Source organism: Pinus tabuliformis, chromosome 2_1 (genome assembly GCF_031772625.1).
Source record: "Pinus tabuliformis cultivar Carrire ecotype Pingquan chromosome 2_1, CPIR1, whole genome shotgun sequence".
Lineage (NCBI taxonomy): Eukaryota > Viridiplantae > Streptophyta > Pinopsida > Pinales > Pinaceae > Pinus > Pinus tabuliformis.
In genome coordinates this window covers 726,663,831-726,690,679 of record NC_142299.1, presented here as the reverse complement: position 1 = coordinate 726,690,679, position 26,849 = coordinate 726,663,831, and the positions used below count along the sequence as shown (strand labels likewise).

Sequence of the window (26,849 nt, the reverse complement as noted above, 5' to 3'; positions counted from 1 at the left end):
TGATCAAGACTTGCCAAGTCAACCACCCTAAGGACTAATATTGATAATTAACATAAATATTCAAATAGAATATATATATTATCTATCATAGACTTATGTTACTTAATATGGATAATAAAGTATTTTATACGTTAATATATTTTTGTTATTAATATATATTTTTTAAATATCATTTGTCAATTTTATATTGAGTTTGAAGGGAATTATCTCCTTCATATTAGCCTGTAATATTAATAGTTTATTAATGTTTATTAAATATGTATATTTATTGACTTTTTTACTATAGTGTATATTGTTTTTTATTTTATAGATTATTTTATTTGTATTTTAAAGAGATATGTACCAATTCTAGGTTGAGCATGGAAGGAATTATACACTTCACTTCATTTAAGTTGTAGAATACATTTCACTAAAAATTATTTTTTTATAGATAATTTAAACACCATTTAAAAACCAAAAGCCACTTACATATACACAAAAAGCATTGTTTTCTATAGAAAATACCTTTTGTCACTAGTATCCATGCATGGGAGACCATAGGTTGTTGAACCTAGAGATCTTTCCATGTGAGATAATATAATCCTCTTTTTTTATGTATGTTGAATCATTTTGAAGATTTTATAGTCATAGAATTTATTCTAATACATTACAAGATGGGTATTGAATTTTTTATTGAGTTGTGTGATATTCTTGGTCAGGATCTCTTGAAATTGGTTGATGAATTAAGATAAAATGGTAGAATTCATGACCCATTTAATGCAAATTTAATAACTTTAAACCCAAAATATGACTCTCCCAAGTCTTTTGATGATTTTCGGCCCATATCACTATGAAATGTTATATACAAGGTTATTTCCAAAATAATTTCAAATAGGCTCAAGTTGATTGATTTGAAAATGGAGCACTAAAGGCTTCTTGTCAGCTTACAAGAACCTCTCCCACTTCCAAAGCTTATATATTTCCAAGACCTTATGATTAACCAATTGTGGAATAAAAAAGTGCTTGAAAATAGGTGTATGCTTGTGTTTTTCCTTAACTGTTTATGTGTTTTGAGTTCATTTTCTTACGCTGAAATAAAACTCAAATAACAGTAAATAAAAGCGGAAAATAAGCAAACACGAGACAACCATGTAATATGGAGTGCACCTTGATATCTTGGGCTACGTCTCCTTGAGCTCTAGTCAACTCAACTAGGCTCTCTAGGATTATGGCATAAATTCTTTTACAAGCTCCACTCTCAACTCCATTGGTTTACAACTGAACTTATGGGTTTAGAATATCATCTTATCCCGTTGGTTTTCCTCATTCTGCAGACAGATCTAGGCATCTCTATACTTGACTCCTTCAGTCAGTGCTATGAGCTTCTGGCTTCTCTGACTCCCTCATAATTTTGTATTGTCTCCGGAACTCCTTCTTCTGTCTTCAACACACTTTGGACACCAGCAACAACTTGATCATTTGATCTCTTTTTTGTTATGCAGCTTCACTACAGCTCCATGGCTCTTAGAAGTCTGTTGTGAGCTCTCTGGCTCTGGCTCTGGCTCTCGGCTCTTGCTCTAGCTTTGGCTCTCGGCTCTTGCTCTGGATCTTGGCTCTCTGAGCTTCTCTCAGCCTCTGCGTGCCTTTCGTGTCTGCTCAACCTCCAAGCGAATTCTCAGCAACCTCCCAGCGACCCCTTAAGTGCTCTCTTCTGCAATTGTGCGCTCTGTGCATTTGTAGCACGTTGGTTACAATCCTCCATCATGGAAAACCCGATTGTTCACCACAAGAATCCGTTTACAATGGAAAGGAATCATCGACATGGGGAAACCTGATCGTTTTGCCTTCCTCTGGCCGTGACAGCCAAATAACGGAAATACATAGGAAAACACCTCATGGAGCGTTTAATCAGAATTCAAATATTATTAAATCACCCCTAAAAACCTATCGAGTACGTCCAAATATCGCTTATCGCAATCGCATAGCAAAATGGTCAAAAAACCGAATACGCAGGAAATACAAAGAAATCTTGCATTCCCGGATTTCAAAACTTATGAAATCGGGTCTATAAACCCATTGGGTCCGGCCCTTATCGGCATATCACTATCGCAAGTCGCATGGTGTATGTAACGGCCCTTTGTATCAGGGATCTCCCGATCGCCGATCACCTCGATCGAATCCTGACCATTGACTTGTGCACCCGATCCAACGGTCCACGCGCAATCGCACATTGGCCCATCGCTTTGTTGCATGTCGCAATATCGCTGTCGCAACAGCCCGGGGATCTTCCCTTTGGTTATACCGACCACTAATCCGTCAATCCGCAGATTGCCGATATCGCACCTCGCGTATTGCATCAGCGGGGTCTATGCCTCTGCTCCTTCGATCGTCGATCGCCCCGATCACCGATTCAATCGCATATCACTCTGCCTGAGGTCCCAATATCGGGTGAAGGCCTATCTCTGACCCGATATATCGAAGATCGTTGATCGGGGGTCCTTCTACCCTTGTGTTGAGTCCTTCCCTTGGCTTTTTCTTATGCAATTTCTTCAATGAGCATTTTAGGCCATTTTCATAAGAATTTGCCTCCTTTTTCAAAAGACAAATGCAATCTTCTTTCTGCGATAACTTCATCATCCAAAGTCCATTTTATCCCATTCAAGTTGCAGTAGATTCAAAATGAGAACATCTATGCAATGGGACTATTTCCAAGAGCATCCTTGGACTTTCATTTTCCTCTGTGAGGAACACTTTAGACTTAGAAGTCTATTTTAGATCCATTTTGGATCACACCTTCCCACTAAAAGAACTTTTGGTCTCCAAAAGACTGACATACTGATCTGAACAGTAAATGAGAGTAATAGCACCCTCTTCTTTCAGCCTCCATACACTTGCCTTGCATAGTGCCTCTGAACCAAAGCCTTTGACCACTTTCCTTCCTGGATGTGCTGGTCCTCTTGGGAAGAACTGTTTTCCTCCTTGAATTCATGCAGAACTCCTGCTGAGAAGGTTACAGAAGGTAGTTTTAACTTCTCTTCCTTGATCATTGATCCAAGGTGGCTCAAACAAATGTGAAGTTACATCTGCTTCACAAAAATTTACATTTGTACCTATTTGACATGATGTCAACAACAACAGAAATACAGACAACAACTAGATGGCCTAAACTCCTGCTTCAACAAAAGAAACAGATTTTCACAGCTTGTGAATTACCTCCGTGTCTTACATTTGCATACAAATTATGGACTAGATACCAAGCCCACAAAACATGCCTTTAAAACAAATGACTCTTCAAGTCAAGCATGTAGAAAAGATCTCAAGGATTCTTTTCAAAAGATGAAACACTTCATCATTATCTCCATCTTGGAGACCAAATCAACTTTTCTCAAGTCAATATTACATGCATGTTTACAACAAAGCAATCAACCCTGCAAGTTAATTACGCATACATGTTCAAATACAAGGAAATCATCAACATCCTTGTGTTCATGCACATCATTCTTATGCATGCATTTCATCCTTCAACTTTAGCTTAATCACACTGTAGTTTCGAAGCTGAAATGAATATAATGTTGCAGCAACAAAGTGAGTCTCCTACTTAACTTTTTCCATTCACCTTCTTGGTAAAACCCTGCAACTTGTATTCCATTAACAAAGAAATGCAAATAGATGCATCAAATCAAAAGACATGCAATCTTTAATTGGATAAGGACTCTAACCATTTCTTACCAATCCATTTCAAAGGTGCTACCTTTGTTTGCACATCAACATCAACATGTGAATCATCCTAAAACACATCATTCATGGAAACTTCCTTTCCATTCCTGCCATTCTCTCCTTCCACCTTCTTCAAGTTTCATGGAAGCATTGTTGGATTTAGAGTCCAGCACTTTTCAGCAATGTATCCTTGCTTATGGAAGTAAGTGCAACACATGTGCATCCTCTTGACAGCATGATTTGCCTTGTCCAATGGACCTTTGGCTTCTTGTTTCCTTTCCTTCAAAAGTTTCCTGTATGTGGCCATTCTCTTCCAACATCTAGAAACATGATGGTTATCCAAACCACAAAAGGAACATGCAATTATTTTCCAATGCTTATGTGGAAATTTATCATGTTGAGCACAATCAAAAGGAATATGATTAGAACCAGATTTATACCTTTCTTTTTCACCTTTATTGCCTTCATGAGGAGGTGAATTGAATGAAGAAGTAGCTCCCTTTAGAACACCATCAACCTCTTCAATGGTTTCAGAGTTTCCACAACTCTCTGGTTCAAGTGCATGCTTATGAACACCTGCATCTTGCAAATGATGTTTCAAGCTATTGCATTCTCCATGAATACAATATTCACACTCTTGAGGTAGAAGACCTGCAATGAAACTCCTTCTTGGAATTGTTTCAATGGCCTTCATGGCAGCTTTGGAACTTTCTCCATAAGACTATCCATAGCCAAGACCCAAATACTTAGGCCTTTCCTCAACTATTATTGGTTCAGCAATACCCTGTGCATGTTTGCCCAAGCCTTTTCCTTCATAGCCCATCTTGGACATTAACTTGGAACCTATGCCTCTCGTATGTTTTTCAAAAGAACCAATATAAACATTCTTAGAAGAATTTGAAAACAAACAATAATTGTTTACCTCTTCTTCAAGCTGGTACTTGACTAAGGCTTCTTTGGCAACAAACAGTTGTGTCTCCAACTCATGCATCCTTTTCAAGTTCATATTTGCAATATGAAGTTGCCTCTCTATTTCCTGCAATTTGTCAAAAAGCAACTGCTTCTCTTCCTCCACAGACTTCAACTACTCTCTAAGTATGCTGCTTTTCCTTCCATCCTCATACATTTCTCTCACCTTGTCCATCATGATGAACAAAACAATGTAAACTTTGAAATGAGAACTGATGTTGTTACCCGTTTCGTAGAGATAGCAAAAAAGTGACCTGATTTTGAAAAGGGGTGATGCAGAACACACATGTTTTTTTTAGAGCATAGTTTTTATCACTTTAATTTTTTGTATGTACATTGCGTTTTAGAATGGTAGTGATTTTCATGCTGATTTAAAAAAGTGGTAATTCTGCATCAGACCCTTTTTTTAAAAGACCTATTTTTTTACTTTAAATTTTCTAATATATGAAATGTAAATAATTATTTTGTAAATTTAATAATTTTTGAAGTGGTCATTTTCTTCATATTTTCTTGTTTTTATTTTAATTTTAATTTTTTTGTAGTGAGGTTTTTATTGTTTTGCATTTTTAAATTAGAAAGTCGATATTTTCAATTTTCGATATTCTACATATTTATACATCCTTAATCAATTTTTCAATCCACATGAAATAATTGTTTCTAAAAAACAATATTTTTTAACAATGGACATAAAAATAACCATTTTTAACCTAAATATAACTAAAAAACTACACATTTTGATAATTTTTTACTAGAATTGACATGTCAAAATCACAATTTTAACACGAAAATTTTAACTAAAAATGGTTAAATAATAGTTTTTTTTATGAATTTCATGTCAAAAAAATAATAATAATCACTTTTTATTCAAAAAATAATAATTAACTTAAAAATTAATGTGAAAATCACATATTACAAATATTGAACGCATAACAGTATTAGTTCCCATAATCGGAGTCGAATAACCACCGCTCGACTGCCCATGGGGGTGGCTATCCGATTCTTGGAATCGGATAGCAACCGCCCAGCCACCCCCATGGGCAACCGAACGGTGACCATCTGATTCTAGCCACCGCCTGGCCACCCCCATGGGCAACCGGGCAATGGCTATTCGATTCTGAGAATTGGATAGCCACCCCTACGGGCATCCGGGCGATGGCTATTCGATTCCAAGAATCGGATAGCCACCCCCATGGGCGGTTGAGCGATGGCTATTCGATTCCGAGAATCAGATAACCACCCCCACCAGCGGTCAGGCGATGGCTATCCGATTCTCAGAATCGGATAACCACCCTCTGACCGCCCTTGAGGTGGATATTCGATTCTCAGAATCAGATAGCCACCGCTCGACTGCCCCCACGGGTGGTCGAGCAGTGGCTATCCGATTCTGAGAATCAGATGACCACCACCCAGCCACTCCCACAGGCGGTTGAGTGGTGGCTATCTGATTCCGAGAATCGAATAGCCACCGCCCAACCACCCGTGGGGATGGCCGGGAAATGGCTATTCGATTCTCAGAATCGAATAGCCACCGCCCGGCCGCCCATGGGGGCAGTGGCCGATAAAAATGTTTTTTTAATAAAAATAAATAAATTTTCTTAAATACGTTTATTATATATATATAGTTTAATTTTTTTTTTTTAAATTTTATATATATTTGTAAAATATATATATATTAAATATTTTAAATGTTATTTTAAAAAATATCAAAAATATATTTAGTTTTTTTTTAATTTTAATGTTTTTTTGAAAATGATGTTTAATTTGAAAATATGTATTTTTTTTAAATTTTAATTGTTTTTCGGGTTTTTATTTTATTTTTAATTTCAGCATATTTTTGTTTTTTAGGGTTTTTTGAAAATGTTTTTAATCTTAATTTTTGTAGTTTTTTAATTTTTTTCGTTTTTTTGTTATTTTTCTATTTTTTTTAATCTAGTTTGTTTTTAATTTTATTTTATTTTTTAGTTTTTCTTAATGCTTTTTTAAAATTTCCTATTTTTACTTAATTTTATAGTTTTATTTTATTTTATTTTAGTTTAGTTTAGTTTTTTCCAAATTTTTTATGGTTCACCACATTAAAAATATATTTATTTTATTTTTTTAGTTTTTCTTAATGCTTTTTTAAAATTTCCTATTTTCACTTAATTTTATAGTTTTATTTTATTTTATTTTAGTTTAGTTTTTTCCAAATTTTTTATGGTTCACCACATTAAATATATATATATATATATATATATATATATATATATATTTGAAAATATGTTTTTCTTATTATTTATTTCTTTAAAAAAATTTAATTTTTTTATTCTTATATTTTATAGGTTAATTTTGTTTTTTTCTTACATTTTTATGATTGATTTTTTTTTAATATATATTTTTATTTATGTTTTGGTATTTTTTTTTTACTTTTTTTGTGTTTTTTCATTGTTTTTATTTTTAATTTTATGTTTTCATTATTTTTTTGAAATTTTAATGTTTTTCGAAGTAATAACAAAATCTTTTACACCATTATTTCAAAATGTTGAAAATTTACCCCCCCCCCCCCCCCCCCCCAAAAAAAAAAAAAAAGGTGTTATTTGAGCATCAACACTTTTTGTTTTGAGGGTGTTTTTTGCACAATTTTTGCACATAAAAATTCGGTTTTACCGGCATTTTTTTTAAATGTTGAAAATTAACCCTAAAAAAAAAAATCCATCGTTCCATTATTGGCACTTTTCATTTTCAGGCTAGTTTTTGCTCAATTTTTGCACAAAAAATTCGTTCTCACTGTCTTTTTTAAAACATCTTCAAAATTGACCCTAAAAAAAAAAGCCATCATTCTAGTACACACACTTTTCATTTTTAGCATTGTTTTTCATGTTTTTTTGGGGTTTTTTGGGCAAAGTTCTCGTTTTGAGTTTATAGTTCCCGTTTCAAAGTTTACATTGTTACAAGTCTTGCTTCATGTCTTCATCAAAGAATCTTGTGAAGAAAGAAGATTTTGAGGACTCACTTGTAGAAATTGTCATTATGCCAATGAACAAAAGAACTTCAATCAAGATTAATAAAGAGCTTATTCAGAAAAATTTTGCAACAAACCTCTTGTGCTTCAAGGATTTCCTTGAGGTCCTTTAGGATAAGAAGAATGCTTTCAGCCCTTCTTCCTTTTTGTCCTCTCCTGGACTCGGCTATGAGTAGCTTTCCCTTCACCTCTTCAAACTCACACAATAGTCAGTTTACAAGCAATCAAACAACAAAATCCTTGCTACTATCTGAACACCTTTCAAGTCGAAAAAGCATTCTGATCTGATATCATCTGCTCTGGTATAATCAACTTTGATATCACCTTCTTTGAAGGTAGGGTTAATCAAACTTAGGCTCCGATACCACCTGATCTGAAAATGGGGCACTGAAGGTTTCTTGTCAACTTACAAGAATCTCTCCCACTTCCAAAGCTTATATATTTCCAAGACCTTATGATTAACCAATTATGGAATTAAAAAGTGCTTGAAAATAGGTGTATGCTTGTGTTTGTCCTTAACTGTTTATGTGTTTTGATTTCATTTGCTTATCCTGAAATAAAACTCAGATAACAGTAAATAAAAGCAGCAAATAAGAAAACACATAAGACAACAATGTAATATGGAGTTCACCCTAATATCTTGGGCTACGTCTCCTTGAGCTCTAGTCAACTCAACTAGGCTCTCTAGGATTATGGAATAAATTCTTTTACAAGCTCCACACTCAACTCCATTGGTTTACAACTGAACCTATGGGTTTAGAATACCATCTTATCCCACTGGTTGTCCTCACTCTGCAAACAAATCTAGGCTTCTCTGGACTTGACTTCTTCAATCAGTGCTCTGAGCTTCTTGAGCCTGTGGCTTCTCTGACTCCCTCATAATTCTGTATTGTCTCTGGAACTCCTTCTTCTGTCTTTGGCACACTCTAGACACCAGCAACAGCTTGATCATTTGATCTCTTTGCTATTCTGCAACTTCATTACGGCTCCATGGCCCTTAGAAGTCTCTTGTGAGCTCTCTGGCTCTGGCTCTGGCTCTGGCTCCGGCTCTAGCTCCCGGCTTTGGCTTTGGCTCTGGCTCTAGCTCTCGGCTCTGGCTCTGTCTCTTGGCTCTCTGAGCTTCTCTCGGCCTCTGCATGCCTTTCATGTTTGCTCTACCTCCAAGCAAATTCTCAGCAACCTACCAGCGACCCCTTAAGCACTCTCTTCTGCAATTGTGCACTATGTGCATTTGTAACACATCGGTTACAGTCCTCCATCATGGAAAACCTGACTGTTCACCACAAGAATCCGTTTACAATGGAAAGGAATCGTCGGCGTGGGGAAACCCAATCGTTTTTCCTTCCTCTGGCCGTGACAGCCAAATAATGGAAATACACAGGAAAACGCCTCATGGAGCATTTAATCAAACTTCAAATATTATTGAATCACCCCTAAAAACCTATCGGGTCCATCCAAATATCGCTTATCGCAATCACATAGTGAAATGGTCAAAAAACCCAATACACAGGAAATACAAAGAAATCATGCATTCCCAGATTTCAAAACTTATGAAATTGGGTCTATAAACCCATCGGGTCCAGCCCTTATCGGCATATCGCTATTGCAAGTCACATGGTGCATGTAATGGCCCTTTGTATCGGGGATCCGTCGATCACCGATCACCCCAATCGAATCCTGACCATTGATCTGCGCACCTGATCCAACGGTCCACGTGCAATCGCACATCGGTCCATCGCTTTGTCGCATGTCACAATAGCTCGTGGGTTATGCCAACCGCTGATCCGCCGATAGCCGATATCGCACCTCGCATATTGCAGCGGCGGGGTCTATGCCTCTTCTCCTCTGATCGTTGATTCAATCGCGTATCGCTCTGCTTGGGGTCCCGATATCGGGTGAAGGCCTATCTCCGACCCGATATATCAGAGATTTCTAATCAGGGGTCCTTCCGCCCTTGCGTTAAGTCCTTCCCTTGGCTTTTTCCGATGTGATTTCTTCAATGAGCCTTTTAGGCCATTTTCATAAGAATTTGCCTCCTTTCTCAAAGGACAAAGGCAATCTTCTTTCTGCGATAACTTCATCATCCAAAGTCCATTTTAGCCCATTCAAGTTGCAGTAGATTCAGAATGAGAAGATCTATGCAATGGGACTATTTCCAAGAGCATCCTTGGACTTTCATTTTCCTATGTGAGGAACACTTTACACTTAGAAGTCTATCTTAGATCCATTTTGGATCGTTGATTCTCTCAAAGAACCTATCAAAAGAGCAATTCACTTTTATGGAGGGAAGACAAATTCATATGGCTATTGAGGCTGCTCAAGAAGAAATTCATAGCCTCAAAGCGAGGAAGCTTAAAGGATTGGTTATTAAGATTGAACTTTCAAAAGATTATGATAAATTAAATTGGATATATCTTCGGATGTTGATGAACCACTTAGGCTTTGAAGTTCCTTTCATCAGTTGGGCCATCAGTTGCACACGTCTATCTCTTTCATTGTTCTAATCAGTGTATAAACTACCTCTTTTTTCCATGCTTAGAGAGGTTTGCAACAGGTTTTCCTTTATCTCCATTGCTCTTCCTACTTGCCACTGAAGGGCTCAACAAATTATTATCTAATGCCGAAAGAAGAGGAGTTCTTAGAGGTATTGTTATTGTTGAGGAATATTTTATTACCCATTTTTTTTTTTTGGACAATGTCCTTTTGTTTTATGATGGGCCCCGACAAGACGTGGCATCCATAAAGGAGGTGCTCTCACTATTTGAAAAGGCAAAGATATGCATGTAAACCACTTAAAGTCATCTCTCTCTTACAATGGTATTTTCAGGGATGAGTCTTTGAATGTCCAAAATATCCTTCCTTTTTAATCTTATCCTCTTGATGAAGGGCTTAAATATCTGGGCTTCTTCCTAAAACCAAACGACAACTGCAAGATTGATTGGCAATGGATCCTCGTAAAAATTGAAAAGAGGTTAAAATCATGGAGTTTCAGATGGCTATCTCATGGGGGAAGATTGGTTCTGACCAAATTTGTTCTTGAATTGATCCTAGTTTTATGGTCTTCCCTATCATGGATCCCAAAAGTTATTCTTCCTTTAGCTTGCAAAATTTGTTGTCGATATTTGTGGGTAAGACGGAAGGAAGGAAAAAAAAATCATATGTAAAACGGGAAAAAATATAGATGCCAAAGGAATAGGGAGGCTAGGGTTTAAAAAACGTTCACTTTTTTTACAAGGATTTTGTAGCAAAGGTGGGATGGTGTCTAATTTGCACAAATAGTTTATGGACTGAAGTTGTGTATCAAAAATACATTCAACCTTGGTCAATAGTGGAATGGATCCATCCTCCGGAAAAAAGTAGATCAAATGCATTGGTAATCTAGAAGACAATATTACATTCATTCGAGGTGATTGAAAAGGGTATAATTTAGTAAGTAGGCAACGGAGAACATGTCAGGATTAGAGCTGACCCATGGGTTGGAAGTGACAAAAATGATCGTTTGCCACCAAAGCTTATTGATCTTTTATAGGAACATGGGAGGCATGGCTTAGATCTTAGATCCTAATAGAACAACAATTTGGGAACATGGTTGGTAGTCTTCTCAGTGACTTCATCTTCCCATGGATTGGGCTGAACAATGGCATCGATACACAACAAACTTAAATTATGCCCAAGTTCGTGTAAGGGAAAAATAGGATTCTTTAGTATGGGTGCATGCTCCATATGGAGAATACATTTTAAAATTAGGTTATGTCTTCCTCATTGAGGACAAGAAACCTGCAAATTTCTCATGGTGGTGGAAAAATCTATGGAAATTGGAATGTCCTGCAAAAGCTCACCTTTTCCAATGGTGCATCCTAGAAAACCAAGTTCCCATAGGGGACAATCTAATCAACTGAGTCATTATAGGGCTGATTTGGTGTCCCTTATGTAAAAACTCTAAAGAATCAGTAAGACACCTCTTCCTTCTTTTCCCTTTTGCACTAACAGTCTGGGCTTTTGTTCAAACTTCTTTGGGCATTACATTTCAATGGCAGGGTGATTCATATTTGCATGTGTGGGAGAATTGATGGAACTCTGTAGACCCAAAAAAAATCAAATTTCTTCCCTTGCTAATTTCCTCAGGTATTTGGCTCATGCAGAATGCAAAGATAATTCAAGACAAGACACCCTTTCCGCATAAGGTTTTTGCACAAACTTTAGCTATTTTTTCCTTGATTTCTGCTTTAGACTCTCTACCTCGTTCACGAATCATCTTAGAGCAATCCATCGATTCCTCATTTCCTTAGGTGTACTTTGATGGTATCTCTCTTGCCATAGGAGCTTGTGGCGGCGAGGTTGTTTTGCACCTATCACAAAACCATTCTTTAAAGTTAAAAACTAGATTGTGACAAGGAACTAATAATTTTGTTGGGCTTATGAGTCTAAAATTTCTTATGTTGTTTGCCATCAAAAAGGAAGTTCGCCAAATTCATATTTTTGGGGATTCAAAATTTGTTATAAATTGGTTCAATAGAACTACTAGATGCCACATGCACATACTCAGTCCCATAATGGAGGAGATAAATTTGATAAAGCAATATTCTGATGTTATTACTTGTTGCCACATTTACACGGAAAGAAACGTGGTTGCTAACTCCTTATCTAAGGTGGGTGCTACGCAAGATTTGGGATCATGGCATATCACAAAATGTACAAATGAGAAGTAACATGGATTCTACCACCAACCCTTCATAGACGACATGCACTCTAGACATTGATCATTGTTATCTATATTTTTGTTCTCTTGTTGATTATATCTCTGTTAAATGTCTTTGCATAGTCTCTACTAGGATTTTTGAGGACATACACTATGTTCGCTGCTTATTTATCGCAACATGATGTTATTATTTTGGATGTATATATGAGGAAAAACAGTCCAAACTCGGACATTTTCTTGGTACAACCACATGTTGTTATGTTTTCTAGTGCAATACATGCACATTCAAAATATAATTTTCAATTCTAATAAAAATTGCAATTTTATTTTGAAAAAAAAAAACAAAAGACAAAAAAAGAACCTCTACCTTACAAAATAGACATATCTAATTGTTGTTTCTCTCTCATATGTACATAACATGTTTTATAAAAGAGGGACAGAAAGTAAAACAACACGACACAATGTTTTCCACATAATAAAACCTTTAATAAACAATAAAAAGGAAATGGATATTACTTAATTTACCTAATAATACTTATTGTAAAATTGCTAAAAAAATATATTCTTTAATTAAATAATAACTATATATATACTAGTTGCAAATTTATATATATATATATATATATATATATATATATATATATATATATATTAAAATATTTATTTTTATTATTTTTTCAATCATTTTTAAAATATATTTTTAAATATAAATATAAAATTCTAATTCTAATAAATTAAAGATGTATTACATCATTAATTCCAACCATCTCGGTCATCTCAGTCTATTCAATTTAGAATTCTAACCCTCCCAACATCATTTAAAATTGCAAATCAACTCTTTTTCTTTCGGTTGAGAAAAACCAACAACTTTATATTATAGAAGATGTTTACATATAACATACATATCACTTTTATATATCTCATATCCACATACCCATCAAAATATTTCCCACATCTAATATACTAGCATAACTCCTATATTGTTATAAAAATAATTTGAATATATACATAACATTATAATGTCCAAATACACATAACAAATCATCTAAACATATCTTTTGAAGCGTCGATATTTTATGGCATTTTCATATATTATATATATGTATCACCCAAACAAAAAGAAAAAAAAAAGGAAATTAATCAAAATTCATTGCAGAGATCCCTATAAGTAGATAACTATATCATTTGAATATAACTCGATCTTTGGAACCTCTCATTGTAAAAGGCAGAGTACCAATTGCACCACTTGTGCAAAGGAAATGTCATAAGGCAGTGGCATAAAAAAGAGTAGCATAGAAGAAATAAGTTCTTAGTGGTCATTGCAGCTTAATTTATGTGAATAACGTATTCGAAAATATTTATCAATTGTTGTTAGATGTTTGTCCTTTGCTAGTTTAAAAGACATAATAAAATGTGAAGCATCACAATGGTTAGTAGATGTGTGATGACATTTTTTAAAGCTAGAGCAACATATGACACTCATCTGTCTTCATCAATTCTGGAACCAACTGAATTAGAAGAAATAATGAAAAATCTGCTATATAAAATTACCTCTAGGATTCCACATCATAAGCTCGGGTTCTAGCTGCTATTGGGTTACTCAAAGAAATCCACCTACCCGCCTTCCTATTTTCTAGATTTTTTTTCAAGAGAGACATGGCCAATAGAAAGTGAAACAACCTGGTCTTCTACTTACTATAGAAAAACTTTTAAATATTCCTTACTCTAGACAAACATATCTTGAAAATGAAACCCCGTACATAGTGTTGGATATCACAAGTATTTTAGTGTACATATAACACCACCCTAAAAATTATATATGCTTGATAACAAAAACATAATTGTGACAACATGCTGGAATTGATATAAAAAATGACTCAAAATGCACATACATTATCTTGAATCCCTTCCTATGAAGAGAAAAAAATTCACATGGAACTCATTTAACAATCCCATTTTACATACATCAAATCTCATCTCAAAAAATGATGAAACGTGATAGAACTGAGGCATAATTGGACTTCACATACACTCTGAAAAAAAATTACTAATTCCAAAGGAAGACAACTCTAATATAGTTCTAAGTGGATCAACAAGCAAGGCACATGTTGAAATTTATTGGGTATTGAAATCCATGGAAACTACAATCCACTTAAATTTGCATTTTCACACGCAGGTAGCATTACTACTCACACATCTTCAAACATTGTTGGGAATTGGCATTAACTAACTGGATACAATAAATGGTACGACCTATAATTGCAATACAAAGGATAAAATAATGGTAGATCATAGAACCCCAAAATAGGGATGCAACGATTAACTTTCCAAATTTTCAGATGTCAGCATTGCAGTGGAATTTGATGTAGAAATTCTGACTGTAGATTAACCTGATAATGCAATATAACTAAATCAAAATACTTTAATCTACTTCTACAATCAATTTTGCAGAAGCTTAAAATATTTGAGCAAGATCAAGTTGAACACATATAACCAGAAGAAGAATCAATGCACATGAAACACAGAAGAATACTCTAGGGAAAGCCTCAGCTAAAAACCCCGCTATCTGTATTATCATACAAGTGGAAATATATCAGGATTACACAAAGCTTTAGCTCTCACAGCTAGCCAACTCTCAGTACAATCCCTCACAGATGCTCACAGACAAAATAGATTGCTCATATGCCTTCTCCTCTGCCCTCCAAGCTCCTATTTCCTTGCGTAGTTTCTCCTGGGTGATCCAGTTGTTACCAAGTGTAACACTGATCTCACACCCTGTAAAACTGCACAATACTCAAGGAATGAATTCCTTTTGCATGCATGATTTTTGTTTATAGGAAAACTCATGCAACTGATAGTACACTATCCCTGTCTTTAATCTCAACTGGATATTTCTCTTAATAGACATGCATGAGTTACTGATGAGAGAATCTTTAGTTATCTGGAGCACACTAGTTGGATGCATGCATGCATTAACTGACTGAACTCACAATTAGTTCCTCAAATAGTTTGGAACTAATTTAACTGGACTTAACTCAGTAAACTGAGCTAACTAACTACAACTCAAATATAATTCAATCTTTTCTCCTTAATTAATCGATAATCTCCTTAATTTAAGGGATAACTGTTGCATTACTTCAGAAAGACTTCTAACTTGAATTTCTCCAACTAATTAACTCAATATGAATTAATTAATTATTTTTCAAGCAGTTGGTGAGACTAAATTCAAATTTTAATCAAGGGCAAATTTAAAATTGAAATATTCTTGTTGCCACATTTCAACATTTGATTTGTTGTTGAGCTAACAAAATTGATATGGATTTCCTAGGGCAACAAATGGCATTGAATGTCAAGTTCCTTAAAAAATTTCTCCATCTCTAATACAAGCTCAGATCTTCGGTTCAATTTCTCACCCATGTTCTGATGATTTATGGTGTGTTTGGTATACATGGCCATTTTCATTGTACTCAGGTTTTGAATATCTAGCACTGCCATGATATGCTTTGGATGCCAGCTTTGTGGCTTTCTTTCAAGATATTTGTAGAGGAGGAGGACATAGAAAAATAAATATATTACTAAAGAGAAAATTTGCAAGTCAAGACAACGAAAGTTATACGTTTCAATCAGGTGCCAGGATCTGGATTGATTGAACAGACCATTAGATTCATATTGTCATTAGCATTTAGAGATAACTATAACTATGAAAAACACAACAACTCAACCATTTGATCTATTTCACTAAATCAAAACAGTTGGGTATGCGAACCTAGAGTAGCAACAATTATAAGCCAAAGAAATGAAGGATACAATTAATTACTTTGTTATCCTCTCCTTGAGTGCACCAATGCATCCACAATGAACTCCACAAAATCACCCATCTCTGGACTTCGATAAAAAATGCTAATGGGTTTTGTAGCTAGTGTTGAGGACAAAATTGTTGTGAGAATGTTAATTTCTTCTAAAATCATTTGCAACAAAATAGAGTACTCATTGCCAGAAACCAAATTAGGCAAGATGAGTTCCTCTACAACATGACCATAAAGAAGAAATGATTGTAGAAAACTAAATAGTGACAATGTTGGCTACTCTCAGCGTTCGTCCCTTAGCTAAACACCATCAACAATGCATCGTTCACCAACATCAAAGGGATGCATAATGAATATAAACACAATTGCTTCAAAGATTTTTTTTGTAAGTATTCTCAAATATGAAGTCTGCTAATACTAGCTAAGATGATAACAACAAAATGACATGGGATGTGGCAATCCCTAGAACAAGTAAAATGACAATTATCATGACTACATTGACAATCACATAGGTAATTTGGTGCAGTTGTTTTACAACAGTTTTGGTCTCATTGAAAGAATGGGCCAGCCATTTCCTTTCTAGATAAACATTCACCTAAAATATAAGGCCAATTGTAAGAGGTCTAAAACATATTGGCATGGTATCAATCCCAAAATTATAAATGTAAAAAAATAGACTAATTTATATCTTTAATCTAGTTTTTACAGTTCAAGAAACTCTAGAGAACGATAATTCCAGAGTCATTTGGCAATGCTAAGAGCATAAAATTCATGGAAGCATACATTACAATGGAGAAAAGTATAGGAACTAAGGAACAGAGTTAAAAATGCATACCACACAGTCTCAATTGCTCCTTAAAATTGGGGAAATATTGGTTCCACCTCATTCTTTTTCAAGAACCTTAGAAGGTCTTCTTCCTCTATATGCGTGTAAAATATGGAATCCCATTATTTTTAGTATTCAACAATAAAAATCCAAAGAGATCATTCAAGATGAAGAAAATATTTGATGTATATACTAACATGGCCCCTAGCTTAGAAACATTTTTGAAAATTCTCTTTACTGCAGCTACTGCTTACAGTTCATTTGTTATCTCAATATCACCATGATGTTTTAATTTTTGACTGATCTATTTGCTACTGCTATAATGTATGCTTTGATCTAGATTATGTTGATTATTTGAAGTTTTATTGCTATTCTTATGGAAGAAATGTTGTAGCCACTTCAAATACCGTACAAAGCTAATTTCTTCTTATTCCTCTCCAAAGTTACTGATAGTACATAATTTCAAATCAAAACCACCAATTTTAGAGAACCTGCATGTGATTATATAGCAATGCTTAACAGTTGCAACATGCAATATTTTCTATCACTCCCTTAAGGGAAATGTTATCCAAACAATTAATTTTATAAATTAACTCTATAATTGCTAAGGTCCCAACAAAATAGGATCAAAGAGACCACAGTAGGACCTATGATGATGTAGTTTTCTTGGAAAATAACTAAGAGAAACATATATCGAATACTCAGTTTCAAACATAGAAAATAACCCATAATTAGATGGAGTTAGGCATTGGTTTTAACCTAGCAGTTCCTTGGGGTATGGTAGGCTTCACATTTTCGTGTGGTCCTATGAAACAAGAACAAAATCATTGACTTAAACAAACCAAAATTTACCCTTAAAGCAGTCAGTGCTATTGTTTATATGGTTATTTTTCTCTTTATTTTTTTCCATACCCCACTAGAATAAGGGTGTTGGAATCAGGTCCTGGACATTGGAAGTTTTCCAACAATACTTGTTAATCTTCTATATAAAAAAATTTCGATTTCACCGTATACCATTCCCACCAAACTTTCATTCTTCTTTAGCATTTTTTTCTCAAATGTTGATGCTTATTTAATAACTCACAAGTCAAAGAAACATGGATGTGAGCCCCATATTACTTTTCTTGGGCTAGCTACTCCATCTTTGATCTAAAAATGTAAAAAGGTATTATAGACTTTATGTGAAGTTTGCTTATGTTACTTAGCGCAACAGATCGAAAAGATTGCGAATAACATAAACACAGAAGAAAATTGAAACATAAACATACGCATCAACATAACGAAAATTTAATAACGGAGTTCACCAGACTTCCTGGCTACCTCTCCAAATCCTCAGCTTCTAGTGCGACCACTTTATTAGTCTTCAAAATGTTTTTACATACATGAGCTCAAAAACAGAGACTCAAATGAGGAAAAGGATCTCACCATTGTGTTTAGCTCGAAATTTTGAGTCAAACGAGTATAAACTTGCCCGTATTTGGCCTTTGTGCGCTCCAGAACCCCTGGAATGTGAAAAACCACCTCTGCCTTCTGCAAAACCACTTTCTGCTGACAAACACCACCCTCTATGTTGTGGAAACCACCTCAATCCGCACGCCCTCGATTTGGCGGGTTCGGGTCTACAACAGGTTAAAAGGATTTTAGTTCGGCTATTTCAAGTCCGAACGTATGGGCATATTCGTTATCCCGAAGGTGTAAAGGCGTGGTATATATTACAATGTTGGAGGTCACCCAACGCTCCGACGTTTTGATATGGATTGATATACATATATAGTAACATATATCCGCATTAAACTTTGGGTGACATGTATCTTCGCGCTCCGTTGGCTTATACATTGGATATATGGTAATATATACCATATATGGTTATCTGTTGCGATGGATGTGGGATAATTTTGTAACCAAATAAGGGGTTCGACGATCGTGGGGTTGACCCCGGCCGTCGGCCCTTTTTACCGGCACCTTCAATCCCGCAACAATAAATACAAAATCAACAAATTTGTTAACAAGCACCTCTGTAGCTCGAACGGTGAGCAGATTCTGGTGAAGTCTTGGAAGATCTGCGAGGTTAGGGGTTCGACTCCCCTTGACCCCAAATTTCTTGGATTTCATGCCAACATTGGGCAAATCTGGGCTGACACCTGTCAACACCGGATTGGCCCATTCTGTCCAATAGAGTTCCGCCACGTCACTGCTCCTGCTAACGTCATATGGGACAGGTGGCGTGTTCCCGGGATGCCTCATGTCCTGTTGACGTCACCCTGTGTTGATCATTGACTTTGACTTTGACTTTATTACTTTTTTTCCATTTGCCCTAATTTTTCCCGAAAACTTTGACTCGCCATAACTTCTTCATCCGATCTCGGATTTATGCGTCGTTCACACCGTTGGAATAATATTGATGAGCACTTCGATTTGATTCAACTTTCAACTAAATTTGAAGACTTTGATCTGAAGGCAAAATTGAATCCTTTTTGGATATCTTTTTTCTCAATAATTGTTGTTGAAAAATTGAAAGTGAGCACTATGGGACTATGGTGAAATGGTTGAACTGTCACATTAGAGTTTTAGTAGCCTATAAATGGGGACATTTTAAAGAAAATCTCTAAAATTATTGTCCTTATTTTAGTTCAAATCATAAAAGCGGTAAGCATAGTTGTTTATAAAAGTTGACTGAATCCACAGTGTAAATAACAAATAAACACTACCCTTTGTTAACTAGCAAGTGTAAACTACAATTCTTTTAATGCACATTTCTATAACAAAGCACGATCTCATGCCATTTGGTCTCATACAATGAAAACATCTCTAATTTAAGTTAAAGTTTAAGATTATATTGGAATATATATGATTTTTGGCTTCTCTACTAAATCCTCTTTTTCATATTTGGTTAGTTTTGTTGTATTCGTTTCTGCATTTGGGTAGTGTTGTTGGATCCATTTCTGCATATGGGTAGTATTGTTGGTTGCATTTCTGCTTTTGGGTTTTGTGTTGAATACAATTTTTTTTTTATCTTAGGTTGTAGTTTGAATGCCATTATGTATTATGGTTATTAGAGAATGTGTACACTTATTTATTGATTTGAATGCTTTGCAATAGATCTAGTTAGATAGATATGCCTCACAAGATGTCTCTTGGTAGTCCTAGACATAGTAAGCAAAATAAAGGTTTTGGGAGTATAGACTTAGACACAACTCTAGTAAAAACTAGGAAGCTTTCATTGGACAAGGCCCACTCGAAAATACCAAACTGCAGATCTCCCAAAAACACATTACCTAAGGTAAGAAACATAAAATTTTATTCTCAATCTACTTGTTTTCTCGCCTCTTTATGTGCCTGTGATGGTTGGGTTTCATAGGGAGAATGTGGATTTCATTATGGGGTGGTTTTTTTCATGGTATGTGTAAAATATAAATGGCCGAAATGAGTCACCTAAGGACTCGATATTCAGTAGCTACTGAATCAAGCTCAGGATAGTTTGAAGGTGCTAAGGAAGAATAGGCCTTGGTAGAGAAATCTAAGTCTAGGTCTCTTTAAGAGTTGGAAGAGAGTAAGAGGTCATTTGTTGAAGCCAATGTGAGATTGAGTGAGTCTCTGGTGATTGAGAAGAGAGAATTGGATAAATATGAGAGTGAGAAGTTTTAGGTCGATGAGCTTGAGCAGGACATCATTGAGGCTGCTAAAAAGAGAGATCAGGCCTTGTAGTCTAAACTTGAATTTATGCAGAGACGACATGCTCTTGATGTGGTTTCCTTGCAATCTGAACTCAAGAGCTTCAGCGGGTCAAGAAATACCTCTCCATTTCGATGGAGTCTAAGGGCACCGCGACCAAACAGGTCGAGTATGTTGTCAATGCTTCAAAGGCCAATGCCAAAAAAGTAGAGGTACTGTCTGTGGAGATATGTTCTGTGAATAAGGCTCTCCATTTGGCATATGCTTCAAGGTTGATGGTTGAGGATGAAAGGGCTTCCACTGCTACAAAATGGAAATCCGAAGCCAAAGAAGCATCTGCAATGGAAACTAAGGCTAATCAAGAAGTTCAATTATTGAAGAAAGAATTGGCCAATGTCAAGGATATTGAGTTGAAGTTGTATGATGCGCTCAAGTTGAGGTTAACACAAGCAAAGAAAATGTAACTAAATTATTATATTCCCTTAGAGAATCTGATGTTGAGATCGTTGCAACAAAAGAAGATGCACAAAGTGCTAAGATGGAAATTTCTATAGTCAAAGATGCTCTTTTGGATAAAGAAAATGAGCTTCATCTAAGAAATCAGATGACAATTCTGTGTCAATAGAAAATAAGAGTATGATTTGTTGCAGAAGAAAGCACAATAGGGTGAATAACATGCAAGTAAAAGAATAAAAAACGTCCTTTCATAGGGGGAGAATGCTAATATCAGGGAAAAGGAAGCCATGCAAAATTTAAATGCAGTGAATTCAGATCTCGAGAAGAGCAGACAAATTGTAGATCAATCTTCTGCGCAGCTAGAGGCTATCCAAATAGCCAAACTGGTCTTGGAAGCAGATTTGAAGAAGACAAAGGAAGAGGTAGGGTACTAGAAGAAGGATGTTATAGTAACAATATCTCACAATGGAGGAATGAGTGGAAAGACAATTGACATATCCAGTTCTTTTGTGCAACACTCACCATCTGAATCTTCTAGGGATGCACTGAATGTGAAATTGTCATCACCAATGGATTCAAAAGACTTGGATCAGACAGAAACCTTGAAGTTAAAGGAGATAGATCATACCGAGATCTCATCAACAATCAAGAAAAATAAACCCATGGTACACAAAATTGGGGAGCTTATGAGAAAGAGAAGTGTGCAAAAGTAGGGTTTCAACCTTCTTCCTTTACTTGAACACCATCAACGACACATTGATCAACAACATCAAAGGGATGCATAACAAACACAAACACAGTTGCTTCAAAGATTTTTTTGCAGGTATTCTTGAATATGAAGTTTGCTAATACTAGTTGAGATGATACTAGAAAAATTACATGGGATGTGGCAATCCCCAGAAAAAGTAAAATGACAATTATCATGACTGCAATGACAATCACATTAACAATTTGGTGCATCAAATCATACCGAGATCTCATCAACAATTAAGAAAAAGAAACTCACGTTGCACAAAATTGGGGAGCTTATAAGAAAGAGAAACATACATAAGTAGGGTTTCAACCTTCTTCCCTTACGTGAACACCATCAACAATTCATCAGTCACCAACATCAAAGGGATGCACAATGAACACAAACGCAATTGCTTCGAAGGTTGTTTTGCAAGTATTCTCGAATATGAAGCCTGCTAATACGAGCTGAGATGATACCAGCAAAATGACATGGGATGTGGCAATCCCCGAAACAAGTAAAATGACAATTATCATGACTACAATGACAATCACATTGACAATTTGGTGCAGCTGGTTTACAACAACTTTAGGGTCAGAAGAATAGTGCCATACCTGACAGCTAGAATAACCTTGCATAAAAGGTATAAATTATAAGTTAGGGTTTGCATGACAGAGCGAGGGTTAACATAAAAGCCCTCAATTTTTCTTAAAGACTCTAAAAATACCAATATCAAGGCAACCAATAGCTTGGTCACATAAACAAACACCTGATGGCCCTTTATTAGGGTCCCACCCTAACCCCCTTATTTATGTAATAGGATCGAGTCATAGTTATAGTTAAGTAAAGAGTCAATAAAGCCCATATTAATAATTGTAAGTGGTTAACCCGCATTTAATGACGGGACCACAGTTAGTTGCAAATGGGCCATGGTATTAGATAGATGGTATTAATAAGAACCATGGTATTGCCCATGGTATTGCATGTATGAATCCTATATAAAGGATAGAGACTCCCTGCGAGGAGCATTGTGTCTCATTTTGTAATCGAGCTCAGCTCTATTGGAGGTTGCCCCCTCGAAGAGAAAAGTGAATTTTGCTTTCTGAATAATAAAATACTTGGTGTTATTGCTCTTGTTCTATGTTCTGGGTATATTTTTTTCGCATATTTGGTATTCCGGTACCATCTTGCAGGATTAAGAGCATAACAAGTGGTATCAGAGCGCTTTCCAGGGCCGATGGGATCTCCACCTTTTAGCAAAAAAAATTTGGCTAGAGACGTGTTCCGACGTCTTTAAACCACGAGATCTATCATTGAGCACATAAACATGCGTATTTGGGGAGGCTTGCACGTAGGAAATACAAGAGGTGGTCACACTTGTTGGACTCCCTTGTAACCCCTGTGGGTACCCCTTCGAGTAGTAGCGCATTAGACAGAACCGCGCATGCACTGTCTTCCAAGTACCTTCTGGGTATATCAGAAGCCCCCTAGCTCCCTTGAAACCTCGCCATAGATAAACCGTTAGTCGTCTTGCTGCTACAGTACACCGAGAACAGCACTCGGAGAGATTACTCACCCATACGATAGGGTAGTCATGTTGTATGGCTAAGGGTACGGTTGATCCTCCTTGGTTAGTGCCCTGAAAAATTGGGCTGAGTACTACTGTCAAACCCTTATGTATATTGCGATATGTAGCACCTGACACTCCTGGAGACCATAGTTCCCTGATCTCTCTCTGGATCATACATAATCTTTGCCAGATCAGATCTCACAAGTGGGGTTTTTGCCACCGCAGCAGCAATCAGTTTCGCAATTCAGATCTATCAAATCAGCCATCCAGATCTCTCAGATCCATCAGATCCACAGCAGCAATCAGTTCCGCCATTCAGATCCATCAGATCCACCATCCAGATCTGAGTAGTTGTGTGGGTTCCTATACCTGGGCGTGATTTTCGCAGGACTTTTGGCAGCATTGACATTTCAGGGATTCGGCAACTGCAGTATTCCTAAGCAAGGAGTAAAACTCTGTTAGGAGTTAAAAAATTAATTAATTAATTTAAAAAAAAAATTCTAGGACCCCCTGGGCCGACGACGAGCTGAGCAAGGTGGTACCATTCAATTGTTAGTGCCAAAAAAAAAAAAATCGGGCAATCCCAAATTTCAAGTAAATCGGCTCGGTGCATGGTAGAAACTAGAAATCAAGCTATGGCGAATGAAAGGATGGACAAACTTGAAGCATCCTTGAAAGAAATCCAAGATCAATTGACGAATTTAACTACAGCACTCTCTATGGGCAAGGCGGAAGCCCGCAAGGTGTCATATATTGGCAATGAACACAGTGAGGGTGAGTCTAGCCACTCTCTTCACCTCTGGGGCACCCACCAAAAATCCCGTCCATGACCTTCCAAGCTGGACATGCATAAATTTGATGGCTCTCACTCGGCAGCATGGATAGCACAAATGGAGCAATATTTCAATCTGAATTACATCCTGGATAATGACACTCAGCTTAGTGTGGGGATCATGTACTTGGACAATGAAAGATGGCAATGGTGGCAATGGCATCAACGTTGCTATGGAAGGCCCTTGACTTGGGACACATTCAAAAAAGCTCTTATGGATCGCTTTGACCATGACTCTGCTTTTTTGGGTCGTCTCACTAAGCTCCATCAGACTGGAACAGTGGATGAATATATTACAGCCTTTGAAGCCTTAGCTTTCCGCACTTTAGGTCTACAAGATCAGTTCTACACAGAATGTTTTATCAGTGGTCTTAAAGAGGCCATACAAGCCCACATCCGACTGCACCACCCTCCCTCATGGCTGGAGGCTTGCAAGATAGCTCGTGAAGTAGAACGTGCATTAGCGGCCCAGTCTAATCGCCCAAATTTCACCGCCAAGGGTCGCCCCCCACAGGCTCACAGCACTACCCAAACACTCAAGGTTCAAAAGGTGTCACCTGCAGAAATGGCGGAAAGAAGAAAGCAAGGATTATGTTACTACTATGATGAAAAATACTCCGCCAGGCCTAAATGCAAGGAGCCCAAATTTTTTCAAATTGATGCTACTAATCACAACTCATCGGAGGAAGCCCCACCACTTGAGGAACCAGAGGAGGAAGAAGAGGACAACCAGAAGGACAATGTACCTGAAGAGCCAATTATTTCACTGCATGCTTTGGCAGGGATTTCTTCGCCTCAAACTCTCAAAATCAGAGGTTTTATTAAGCATCGCCCAGTAGTAGTCTTAATTGATAGTGGAAGTACACATAATTTTATCCATCAAAGAGTTGCGGAAGAAGTGCATTGTTTTGTACGAGTAGGTTCTAACTTCCAAGTCCAAATTGTTGATGGGGGCACAATGAAATGTGAAGGCTGCTGTGAAAATGTCAAACTTCAAATGGGGGATTATCAGTTAAAGACCCACATGTTTGCCATACACATGGGAGGGTGCGACATTGTCCTAGGTGCTGAATGGCTTCGCACACTTGGCCCAATCACAATGGATTTCCAGGAGTTATATATGAGCTTTAAGCAGAACAACCACACACATACCCTCCGCGAACTCCAGGCGGGAGCTCCCTCTATCATCAGCTCACATCGGATGGAAAAATTGTTAAAAAAGGGCCATCATGGAGTTATAGCTCAATTTAATGCCATCCAGGCCTTCGAACCCAATTCTCTTTCGATTCATCCTGAGATGCAACAGATATTAAATACCCATCAGCCAGTCTTTGACAAGCCTCATGAGCTTCCACCCTCAAGAGGGGAACATGATCATAGCATCACTTTGGTCCCAGGGGCACAACCACCAAATGTGCGCCCATATAGATATCCATTCGCCCAAAAGAATGAAATAGAAAAAATAATCAAGGAACTTTTGGAAGCAAGTGTCATTCGTCCCAGTATTAGTCCTTATTCATCACCGGTGGTCATGGGGCTCAAGAAAGATGGGGAATGGCGTATGTGTCCAGACTTCAGGGCCCTCAATAAGTTGACAGTCAAAGATAAATTTCCCATTCCGATTGTTGATGATTCGCTAGATGAACTAAATGGGGCTCAATTCTTCACTAAGCTTGATCTTCGCTCAGGCTACCACCAAATTTGCATGAAAGAAGTCGACATTCCAAAGACTGCTTTCAGAACTCATGAAGGCCATTATGAGTTCCTGGTCATGCCATTCGGTCTTTGTAATGCCCCATCCAATTTTCAGAGCCTTATGAACCACCTGCTCAAACCATATCTCAGAAAATTTGTCCTTGTTTTCTTCGATGACATCCTCATCTATAGTCGCACTTGGGCCGCACATCTTCAGCATGTAAATCTCCTCTTGCAACTACTCCGTGAGCATAAATTGTTTGTTAAGATGTCCAAGTGTTCTTTTGGAATGGAAGAAGTTGAGCATTTGGGCCACATTGTGGGGTGTGAAGGTGTCAGGGTGGACCCCAAAAAGATCCAGGAAATGCAGGATTGGCCTCAACCTAAGACCTTGAAGAGCCTGAGAGGATTTTTGGGTCTCACGGGCTACTATAGAGAATTTGTCCGCAATTATGGTCGTATTGCGAGGCCCCTCACTCAACTCCTCAGGAAAAATTCATTCCTCTAGAATGATGAAGCACAACAGGCCTTTACAGCTCTCAAAAATGCCATGTGTTCCACTCTAGTCTTGGCACTACCTGACTTCACCAAATCTTTTTGTTATTGAATGTGATGCTTCGAGTACGGGTATTGGGGCAGCCTTAATGCAGGAAGGTCGGCCCTTGGCCTTCACAAGCCAACAACTAAGTGGAAAGAATCTGGGACAATCTACCTATGAGAAGGAGATGATGGCCATCTTACATGCAGTAGATACCTGGCGACCTAACTTATTGGGGAGACGCTTCCAAATCCACACAGACCATCAAAGCCTTAAATTTTTTTTGGAGCAACGCCTATCCTCACCACAACAAAATAAATGGCTCGCCAAAATGCTGGGATATGATTATGAGATAATTTACA

General features: G+C 36.9%; 1 pseudogene; it reads right to left on the bottom strand.

Annotated features, from left to right (window-relative positions):
- Positions 1-15,587: 15,587 nt before the first annotated feature.
- LOC149202645 (mechanosensitive ion channel protein 10-like) lies at positions 15,588-19,238 on the bottom strand (annotated as a pseudogene).
- Positions 19,239-26,849: the final 7,611 nt, after the last annotated feature.